Below are 10664 nucleotides of genomic sequence, written 5' to 3'. Positions count from 1 at the left end.
GTTACTCCCTTGCTTAACCATTCACTGCTTCCATAACCATTTCTAACAGAGAAAGTTTGATTATGGTAATCTTGGTCGCTGGTGAAACTTTTTCAAGGGTTTAATAGGTTAAATGTTTATTGAATGATCTTTTTTCCAAATGTATAATTTTGAGCTAACCTTGTATCTGCAGGGTGTGTAACACCTAATCCAAATCCATGTGATATTTTACCTTAATTTATTATTGCTCCAAGTCTGCCCAAGATACTCTGTTTGCATCCAAAGGCAAGGATGTGCATTTCCAAAACAAATTAGTTATTGATCATGGCATGCTGATAGATTCAGCTACTTTTCAAGCATTAATGCCATTTATCTCAAAGAAACACTTTTTGTATGAAACTGCTTACACAATACGTGCACCAAACACACCAAAACATCAATCCTCACTGTTATCAGTACTTTAGATTTAACCCATGTGAATAGCTTCAACCTGATTTGTTCAGCCATCACTGCAGCTTTTCATTTATGTCTTCAAGATCTTGATGGCTTCAGACTGTTGCCTGACTTTTAGCCAAACCTATATATTAAAGAGACTGACTTTCTGTGACGCAGTATTTCTTATTTTTTTTGCAATTCTATCCCATCTTTTTCTAAGACAGGAAAAAGAGAAGCTGGGACACATTTTCCTCTCCTCATCAACTTATCTCTAGCGTAGCTGAAAAACAAGTAACATGAACCATATAAATTTAATTAGTGCTGAACAATTATGGCTTTGTCCAGCTCTAGCAGACACAGTACAAACAAACAGCAAGATACTGTAAAGCATATAGAAACATTCAGGCTTAAAATAATCTTAAATGCTCCCTTACTTTTCCCACTGAGTCTGAGATCTGTAGACTGTGGTTTCTTTAAAAAAAACAAAACAACAACAACAAAAAAACACCAAAAGACTATTTCCCCAAAAAACTTGGGTAACTTTTTCTTTTGATGTCCTATGAATTTTGTTGTAAAGCACTCTGTTATATCTATCTTAAAAATACATTTTTACTTGCTTAGTTTTATAGGTGTAACATTTATTTGACTTATTTTGATGATTAACATTAATCATTTCTTCTTTACTCATCATTTACCTTTCCTCAATCTGGTACAATAAGAGCTAGCTTATGAGCGCATTCTTTGTTATGTTTTAGTTACAAAAATGCTGTACATCTCTGAGCACAACGTGAGAAAATGGTAAACAGGACAATATAAAACGTGCCTCGCCTGTTAGCCAGGCATACCTTCACTTCTACCAGTGAAAGGCATAAATTACTCGTGTGACCTGGTCTACAATCTAACAGATGTTTGTGCATGTTAGAGATATTCCCCTTCCTTGTTGTGATCAGTGTTGCAGTCATTGCTCAAAAAGTAATGTATTCCATAGAACACTTTTCTTTAAAGTAATGCATTAAGTGCATTTCACCGTAAAATGACCTGAAAAACATTGTCTCATGTTTCATGATTACCATTTAACAATATAAACCTATAGTCTGCAGTCCCACACACCAAAACAAATCCCTATCCTAGTGAGGACACATATGCGCTTTCTCTTAGTATTTAGTTATGAACACAAAGCTGACAGCACAAAGTAAAGGTGAAAACCAGCACAAGGAGACTTCAAAGTGATCGCCAGAGTGATTCTACTGAAGAAACATAAACTGCCTGACTGCTCATCAGCTTGTTACCTGTTGAAGTTCAGGGCCTGGCTGCTGTGTATGGGCTCAAAATGTGGTCATAAATATTTTGTACTTGTAAATCAGGATTTGTATGTGTAAAAAGAATTTGTGCGTGCGTAAAAAAGATTTGTATGTGTAAAAAAGATTTGTGTGTGTGTAAAAAAGATTTGTATGTGTAAAAAAGAATTTGTGCGTGCGTAAAAAAGATTTGTGTGTGGACTTAGCCAAAAAAACCCCTGCAAGTTACAAGTACGAATTTTGACCCTATTTTTCTTCCTGTCATCTGATTGGTGAATGTCATGTCAATCACAAATGTAACAATCCAATCAGAGAACAGATGGGTTTGGCTTTTTTACACATACAAATCTTTTTTATGCACGCACAAATTCTTTTTACACATACAAATCTTTTTTGTACACACACAAATCTTTTTTACACACACACAAATTCTTTTTACACATACAAATCCTGATTTACAAGTACAAAACTGATTTACAAGTACAAAATATTTATGACCACATTTTGAGCTGTGCTGTGGTTAGCATTCACTGGGGTCTGCAAACAGCACTCTGCGTTCTTGGCTAGCTTGGCCAGACTCTTTGGATTTCCAGTTTCATAGCAGGCACTCAGCAGTCTTGTGATAGGAGTCACTTTTGACCAACCCAACCAGCTTCTCTAAGTTTCTTACATCAAGAAAATATATGTGTGTGTGTGAAAGCAAAGAAAAGTAAAAATCAAGTTAGCAAAAAACAGGAAGAGTAAGACTGACATTGTAAAAGTGTAAGAGAGAGGTGCAAACTCCATTAATAATAATATTTACACTATAAATCTAAAAACAGATGCTTTCTGTAAAATAGGATTAATAGAAAGTGAAATGGATAATTTGATCAACATAAAAATGTCTTAAAATATTTAGTAAAAAAAATAAATGTTTTACAGCAGAGTAATGGGATGTTGGGACATCTGTCCATGCTATCTGCTCGAGTTTCCTCAGAGTTTTGTTGTTGGTTGTTCTTCTTTTTCTTTTCATCTTTCATTCTACCTTGAGTACCAGCTAGAAAGCGTTCTGCTCTGCTGAATTTCTTTTGAATGACCACATGGCACTCTACCACCTGCTCTCATTACTTCTATGCTGATCTTATTTTGTTGTTTGACATACTGTTATTATTTTATTTGTTGGGGCCTAAAATTGAAGGGCATTGCAGATCAGAAATTTGATCCCCTGTTCCTGAAATGTGATATCAAGGGCTTGAAAATCTTGTCACCAATCTGACGACACCTGCTCCATAGGTAATTGCTTTCGAACACACCGATGTCCTGCTACACGTAAAGTCCCGTCCTAAAACACAAACAGACATGCACACACACACACATAGACACTCACTTACAATTTCAGTCTTATAGTCACAGCAGGATTTTGTCAATCAACCAGATCAGCAAGTAAACATACATGTATCATTTTGTTGATTTTTCACTGTCATTTGTCTTTGAACCCGTTTTCGTTTAGCTCCTGCTCATGCCTTTCTGCCTACCTCCTTTCTTTCTGGTACTTACATTTTCATCCCATCTCCTCTCCCTCACAACTTCAACTTGTTACTTCAGCTTTCTTAATTTGACACATGACTTCCTTTATCCATGCTTTGGTCCCCTTAACGTTACGTGTATGTGTCGCTGTAATTTGGCCAGCAAACAAGTTGTCACTGAGAGAAAGACACTGGTGTAACTAATACAGGTCTAAGTGTCTAGGTGAGACATCGCAGTGACCGACACTGACCGTATTTACAGCAGTCATTCTCAGTCTCGACTGTGTTTTTTAAAATCTGAAGCTGTGCATACACCAAATAAAATGAAAAAGTGACTTTTTTTTGGATTTACACTTGAGAAACAACAACAACAAAAAAGTCAATGCAGACACAGTGCTGACTAAATATGTGCATATAACTAGTGCATTTTTTCCACTTTCACGGTCAAGAAGATTTGCTGCTTGGTGCAGATAGTGTACAGTAGGTTTATCGAAACTTCTAAAAAGAATCTGCCTGCTGAAGTAACGAAAAAACAGAGTACTACAAGTTTTTTCCTTTAAAAACCAAACCAAGAGATTGAAAGATGATCAAATATTACATCAGAAAAGTTTGGTTTTGATTCTGTTGATATTCACACAGAATTATTTGGATTTTTGTAACAAAAAATATTGCTGAAGATTTCGTATTCATTGTTGTAAGAGCAAAACGGTGCAAGAAATTAAATTTAGGCTCAAACACATATTTTCCTTTGTGTTGGTGTAAAAAGAGCCCTATGCTCTATTATGACCTCAACTCAACAGGGCTTTTTAAGTGCTCCAAGACAATATCACCGAGCAAGAAACAAGAAGAAAACGACAATGTCGGTGAGGACTCCCCTGCTGATCTCAACACGAACCAGTTCTTTTTATGTTTTTAATCTCCCTGAGTTATTCTGCTATTCTAAATTATTACTGCTCTAACTGTGTGTTTTATTTAGAGGAATTAATTTTGCTAAGTAAGATCTCATTTAAAATAATTCCTTTTATGATAGCGTGAAGAGGTAATCAAAATAGCAAGGTACTGTAATTTCTTACTTACAAATATTATTTATAATATTTAAATTAAAGTGTGCAAATGTAAGTCCAAACCAAACTCTAAAGTAAAAAAAAAAAAATGCAATGGGAATGTGTGCAAAACAATTTCTTTTCTTTCTGAGTTTAGGTTTTTTTATTTATTTATTTGTTTTGATAAATGTAACTTAATGCATCTGGTCATGTAGACATCGTCAAGGCAACCTGCTGAAGTTAAAATCAAGCATCAGAATAGAGAAGAAAGGTGATAACTTTAAACATAACATGGTTATTGGTGTCAAACAGCTGGTCTTTCTGGTCTTTCAGCCTCTTCACTTACTTCCAAAACTGTTAATTTACTGGCATTTTCTGACACAACCATCTCTAGGGTTTACAAAAAACTAAACAGCAGTGACGTTTGTAGGGTTACTGAAGTTGGACTAGCAGGTATATAATGATATGCTACGTGGTGGCTAGCTACACAGCTATGGTTAGCATAATATCAACACAGTGAAGCTGGAAGATGAACGATAACTTTTTTCCACTCGATAAAAGTTAACGTGAGGGTTCCCGATGGCTAGGGACAAATGCAGTTGCATGGCAGCATCCTGTAAGTGGACCAAACTTCAGTCAGGAGAACAACTGAGATAATCTATCCACGATACGAGGTTAGTCATTAATATACTGCTGCATGGGCTGGACTGTAGTTACATCGTAAGGTTTTAAAAACTGAGCTTTAAAACGTGCTATTGATGAATAGTGGTAATAAAAGCCAAGAGAGGCTGAAGTTGAAAAGAGTCAGTAATCACTGACTGTTTTTAGGGGCTTGTTCAGATTAAATGGAACAAGATACAAAGCATTAACCTCCTAAGACCCGAACTCTTCCACGGTATGGATTTTTAATTTCTCTTTGATATTTGGGCATATTGGGGCCCGATGAATGTAAAAACAAAGAATTACCAGATTTTTTTTTTTTTTACCTTATTTTTGTTTTTACAGAAAATCAGAGCCACATATGAGGTTATTCATTTAAAATTTTGATAGAACAGTAGCAGTATAATGTCCTTGTAAATGGATATCAGGCCCTTGAAGAGCAAAATTGAGTATTTTGGTCTAAATAACCCAAAATGTGATGTCCACATATGTGGACGCCAGGTCCTAGGAGGTTAAAACGTGTTAAAAACACAACAGCCTTAATAAACACAGATTAGTTTGGACCCGGAGGCATATATATGTCATCACTTAAAGACCGGATATCCCACCTGCTGTGAATGTTTTAATGTAGTACAGTTGTTATTATTATCACTTGTCACATCCTGTTTATGACAGTTAAAATAAATAACATTCATATAAAGGAATAAGATTGTCTTGTATATGGTGTTAAATAGGCCTGTATTACTGTACTTTAATGTTACTCATAATAGTGGTACTTTAAGAGCCATATATTTTATGAGGTGATACTCATTGTGAAAGTTCGAGAACCACTGCAACAGAGCACCTTTGGGATGTGGTGGAACAAGAGATCCACATTATATGCAGCGAATAAATCTGCAGCAAGTGTGTGCTGTCATGACAATATGAACTAACTAAAGTACGAATAAAGTAACTCTTCTACTTTCTCGTGATGGATGTTTTGTTTATAATCCATATCATTGCTGTGAAGATCATTTAAATACACAGCACGGGCTCAGAGGAAATCATGGAGTGTTTTAAGAAATAGAAGCAGTTGATTATCTCATCTCAGTAGGCATACTAAGGTCAGACAGCACCCCAGAAACTTACTTTATCTTATCTAAACCGAAAGGACTGTGAGACATCTGTAGTGTAATCTGTGGAAGTTCCCCTTTTCTCACTTCTGATGTGATTTTAATTTAATATCCATCAAGTGGATATTAGCCTTTTATTCAAGAGTGTATGTGATTGATTACAATTGACTGAAATTTTATACAACTTTCATATGTTATGTTGCAACCTATGAAGCCATGACTTAGTGCTTTCTAGTCATGCTTTTGTCTGAATAACCCTTTTGTTAGCACCTTTCTTTTTTGTTCTCTACCTTCCTCCTTTTATCTTTCTGACTGTTGTGGAAGATAGGAGATGGGTGTGTACTTGCCTCGCAATCTAAGAGAGCCGGGATAGTGACTGCACCTTTGTGCTCCACGCTCCACATCAAAGTGGTACCCACACTCTCGCTTACGGGAAAACACAGGAGAGAACCATCAGGTTAGAAAAAAATAATAAAAACATAACCAAAAGGTCATTTGGCAGCCTTTCATTAATACAAATACAAACAAAGGGTCAGCACCACTGTACAGAATGGATAACCATGTGTACCCGTATGTTCATACACTGGATGACAAAAAGACAGAGCCTGCTGATCTGTAAACTCCTGAGTAATTAATAAGCCCACTGTGCATCACAGGGAAGTGAGAAGAATAGAAAGAAGCTAGAGGAGGAGAAGAAGGAGGGGCACCAATGAGAAAGCTGTGTTTAATTAGAGTCATACAGAGGAGTGGCCATCCTGTTGGATCTGCCAGTCTTTTATGAACATTCTGCTTGAGAGAAGTACATGCAAATGAAAAGAACAGAAGAGGAAACAAGCGCGTTAAAAGCAGGAAGACTGGCTATTATAAGTTTTATGGGCACATTCACAACATCCTGGATTTAAAATGATTTCCCCCATATCATTGCATTTGCAAATTCATGTTGTTGCATTTGTAATGTCGTAATATTGCGAGCATATTTTATTGCGAGGTTTACAAATAACATTTTAAGATGGTGATAATCTAAACAAATAACAGCTGGAGAGCAGAAATATAGTGTGCAATGCACACACTTCCAGGTGATTAGCCGTGAGTTAAGGTCTGTATTGCTCTGATACAGGGCAGACAGAGCTCAGCATCCATCTGGCAGCCAAGCACACACAGATGGAAGGGGAGGGGGGGCCCTCTGAGGCTGAGGGACCGCCGCTCCTGGATCTAGATGCCCTGGAGCTTTTTTATGAGGTGTGACTCGGAACTCACACCAAGGCACAGACTTCTCTTTCTCTGTCTATTCTTTATCTCCCTCCAGGTTGCAGTCATTCGCAACAGTGTGTGTCAGTTTATCAAAACTGTCTCCCTCCCTCTCATGTCCACATACAGTTCAGATATCGGTCTATGCCCCATTCTAGAGAATTTAGTTTTTTTTATCCTTCTCTGGTGGGGAAAAACTAATTGTTATATCAGCTACATTTCTAGACCTTTTTCCCTTTACCTTCTAGTTTTAACATATGAGAAGAAAACAGAGGTGGAGAGTAAAGAGGCAAAGGAAATGAAGGAGGATATGAAATAAAATAATATGTAAGGAAGGATTGTGATATCTTGGAAGAAAAGACTAGAGGAAAGTGAAGTAAAGATCTTGGAGGTAGGGTGGATGATCTGAGAGCAGCTCTTTTTTCCCTTTGTGTGTCCTGCTCAGTACTGACAGACTTGTTGTTGCAACAGATTGGTATCACAGTCCATCACCAGGGGAGACAGTGGCCACACTGCGTGACTGATAACGCAAACACCCTGTCACTGACACACCGAACTTTACAATCGTACACACTCCCTGATAGTTGTGTGCACGGAGACACACAAGAAGTTTGCAAGCTCTTGCCCTCAGAAAAGAAAAAAATCCAAAATGAGTTCATGGAGTGAAAGCAGGAGCGAGCAGGGAGCGGAGAGCAGCAGGAAACGAATCAGAACGGGAGGTGTCAGAGGACAGTTACCTTGGCAACCGGGCCTCATGTGACAACTGCCTAATCAGTCGGTGGACATGGTGATTCTCCTGAGATGTATGCTCATTCTACCAGCGGATCAGTGGATCAGCTGTTTCATAATAACTTTTTACAAAATCCCTTAAGAACCCCAGAGGCTTTTGACTCACACACTGGACACTGGATGAAAGTTTAAAATAATATATAACTTTGTAAATAATATTTTGTTTAATCTGCTGGGAAAGAATGTGTTTAAATGAAAATTTAGTAGATAGGAAATGCTGTTAAATGAATTGCAAGATGTAGATATGTAGTACACACAGGACATTTGGTGTGTTTTAGAGTCATAGCTCAGATTTTGTTTGTACCTCTGAAACGTTACCATTGCAACCACCACATCACACAGTTTGTTCATAATGAAATGGCACACATATGTCTACATATGTGCACAGTGCATTTTTAGAAACTATTGAAAGTCAGAAGCTAAGAAGTAATCAACAATAGTTTTGTGTTCCTTAACATTGCCACTTGTTATGTACCTTTCTCTAGCAGTATACGTGATTACAAACAGGTGGAAAGGGAACATAGGTGAAACTGATGAGGTCTGAGATTGCATTGACAAAGGAGGGGAAGAAACAGCAAGTAAAATCCAAAATCTATATGTAACTATATGTGATGAAGACTAAAACTAAAGATGAAGACAGCCACAGGGGAGTGCAGGAGGCAGGAGAAAGGAGGAACTGGATAATAGTCAAATAACAGTAACAACAATAGATACAATAAAAAACACTCATTAGCAGACAAGTAAATAAGCACAAAAGATGATGATCACAATGTTGGGGATGACGTTGATTTTTATTATTATTATTATTAAAAGTATTTATTTATTTGTTTGTTTGTTTATTGTAGTTGTTAACATCATTGCATTGCTTTAGATACCTTACCTTGCATCTTGCGTGGGTATTTATTAACCAAGCAAAAAAATGCAATTTTATGCAAATGATCCAAATATCCCAGATGTCCAATATATATCTACAAAACTACAATTGAATACTAAATGCAGATGGTTATCCTAGTTGGAACAATTTGGTTGTGCTCTGTATTAGAATAAAGCTCAAAATGAATTTATGTTGCAAATAAACATTGGATTGGAATTTTTATTTATTTGTTTGCTTCCATATTTTACTAATCATTTTTCAAAATGATCTAACAAAAAATGTAGCATTACTGTTTCTGACGACAACAAAAACTATATTAGTTGAATGGACTACTAAATAGTATTAAACTACTTTTAATGAGTTTTGAATTCTATTTGATCGTTACATCACTTGTGTTCACAATAAAACAAAAAATGGAAAAAAATAACAAAATTAAAGATCTTCATAAATTATACTAATAGCTATTCATGCGAGATGGGATGGGAAATGAAAGCAGTACATAAAACAGAGGTCAGTTGCAAACCATTAAAGCTACATTTTAATCTGAAAAGTGAACTCATACAGGCAGCATCATTATTGTGCAGCAACAGTCATTTGTGTTACTGATGACTGTGTCATTTTGTGATGTGAAAGCCACCATCACCACATTCCCCAGTGAGCCATCCACTAGAAATCACTATCATCTCCTGAGCAGAAGTCGGAGGTCAATAGAACTTTTTGATTGCGACAGGGCCATAAAAGCTGACATCACAGCTACATAGAGAGAGACATTTAGATGTGCTTATTTAAAATGAAGAAAAAAAAACATTCTAACAGTTGTGGCAACACGAAGGGTGACTAAGCCCAGATGCTTTCAGTTTTAGCACCACTTAGCCCTTCGGGGATTTTAATTTTGTAAAGTGGGGTCCTGATCTTTAGTGCTGTTGCTTATTGTAATGATTCTCCACTGACATGGGGTGAGGCAGAGGTCAAACCCTTGAATGATAGCACAAAACACACACATGCAAGATCCATCACTAAAAAACAAATGCAGTTTTGCACCACTATGTAAGCATGTTTGCATACGGAAGGTGTATATATAAGAAAGACATGTGAAGAACAGCAGGCAGCTCATGACTCTTTCCACCAGCTACGTCTTTCTTCTGATAATATATCTTCTCCTGTCCGTCTCCCGCCATCGACTTCCTTCCCAGTCTCCTCTTTTTCTGACATTGTTTTTCAGGCACACAAAGTGTGTCATTAGTAGATATCTGATAGCAAATTTAGTGCTACAGACAACACACACAACCAATGTGGCATCTCATGTGACATCCAATGAGCTCACAGCATCACCAATTAGGTGCTCGATGTCAAGCTCACTCATTATACTCTGCTGCTGCCTGCCCTGTTGCTAGTGGTGAATGTCATGCTCGTTAGTCAAACTTTTATAAAGCGTGTTTCAGGACATGGATTGAGCGTACCAAACTTTCATTTCAACCACCAGTGAGCTGTGCGATCAAACTACGAAGGAACCAGCCTCACAGCTCTGACTGTTTGTGTGGGGAGATCGGCTAAAATTTATGCCCTTAGTCTCCTTATATACCTTCCATAAATTCTTAACCACATAATTTATAACAAAAAATGTTGTCTTTATTTTTTCAAATAGAGGTGAAACTATTTCTTCTATGTTACTCTGCACATACAGCAGTATAAAGGCTAAGCATTTATTCTTGCTGTTTTAA

Source organism: Oreochromis niloticus, linkage group LG2, assembly GCF_001858045.2.
Source record: "Oreochromis niloticus isolate F11D_XX linkage group LG2, O_niloticus_UMD_NMBU, whole genome shotgun sequence".
NCBI lineage: Eukaryota > Metazoa > Chordata > Actinopteri > Cichliformes > Cichlidae > Oreochromis > Oreochromis niloticus.
Note: the sequence above shows the minus strand (reverse complement) of the source record.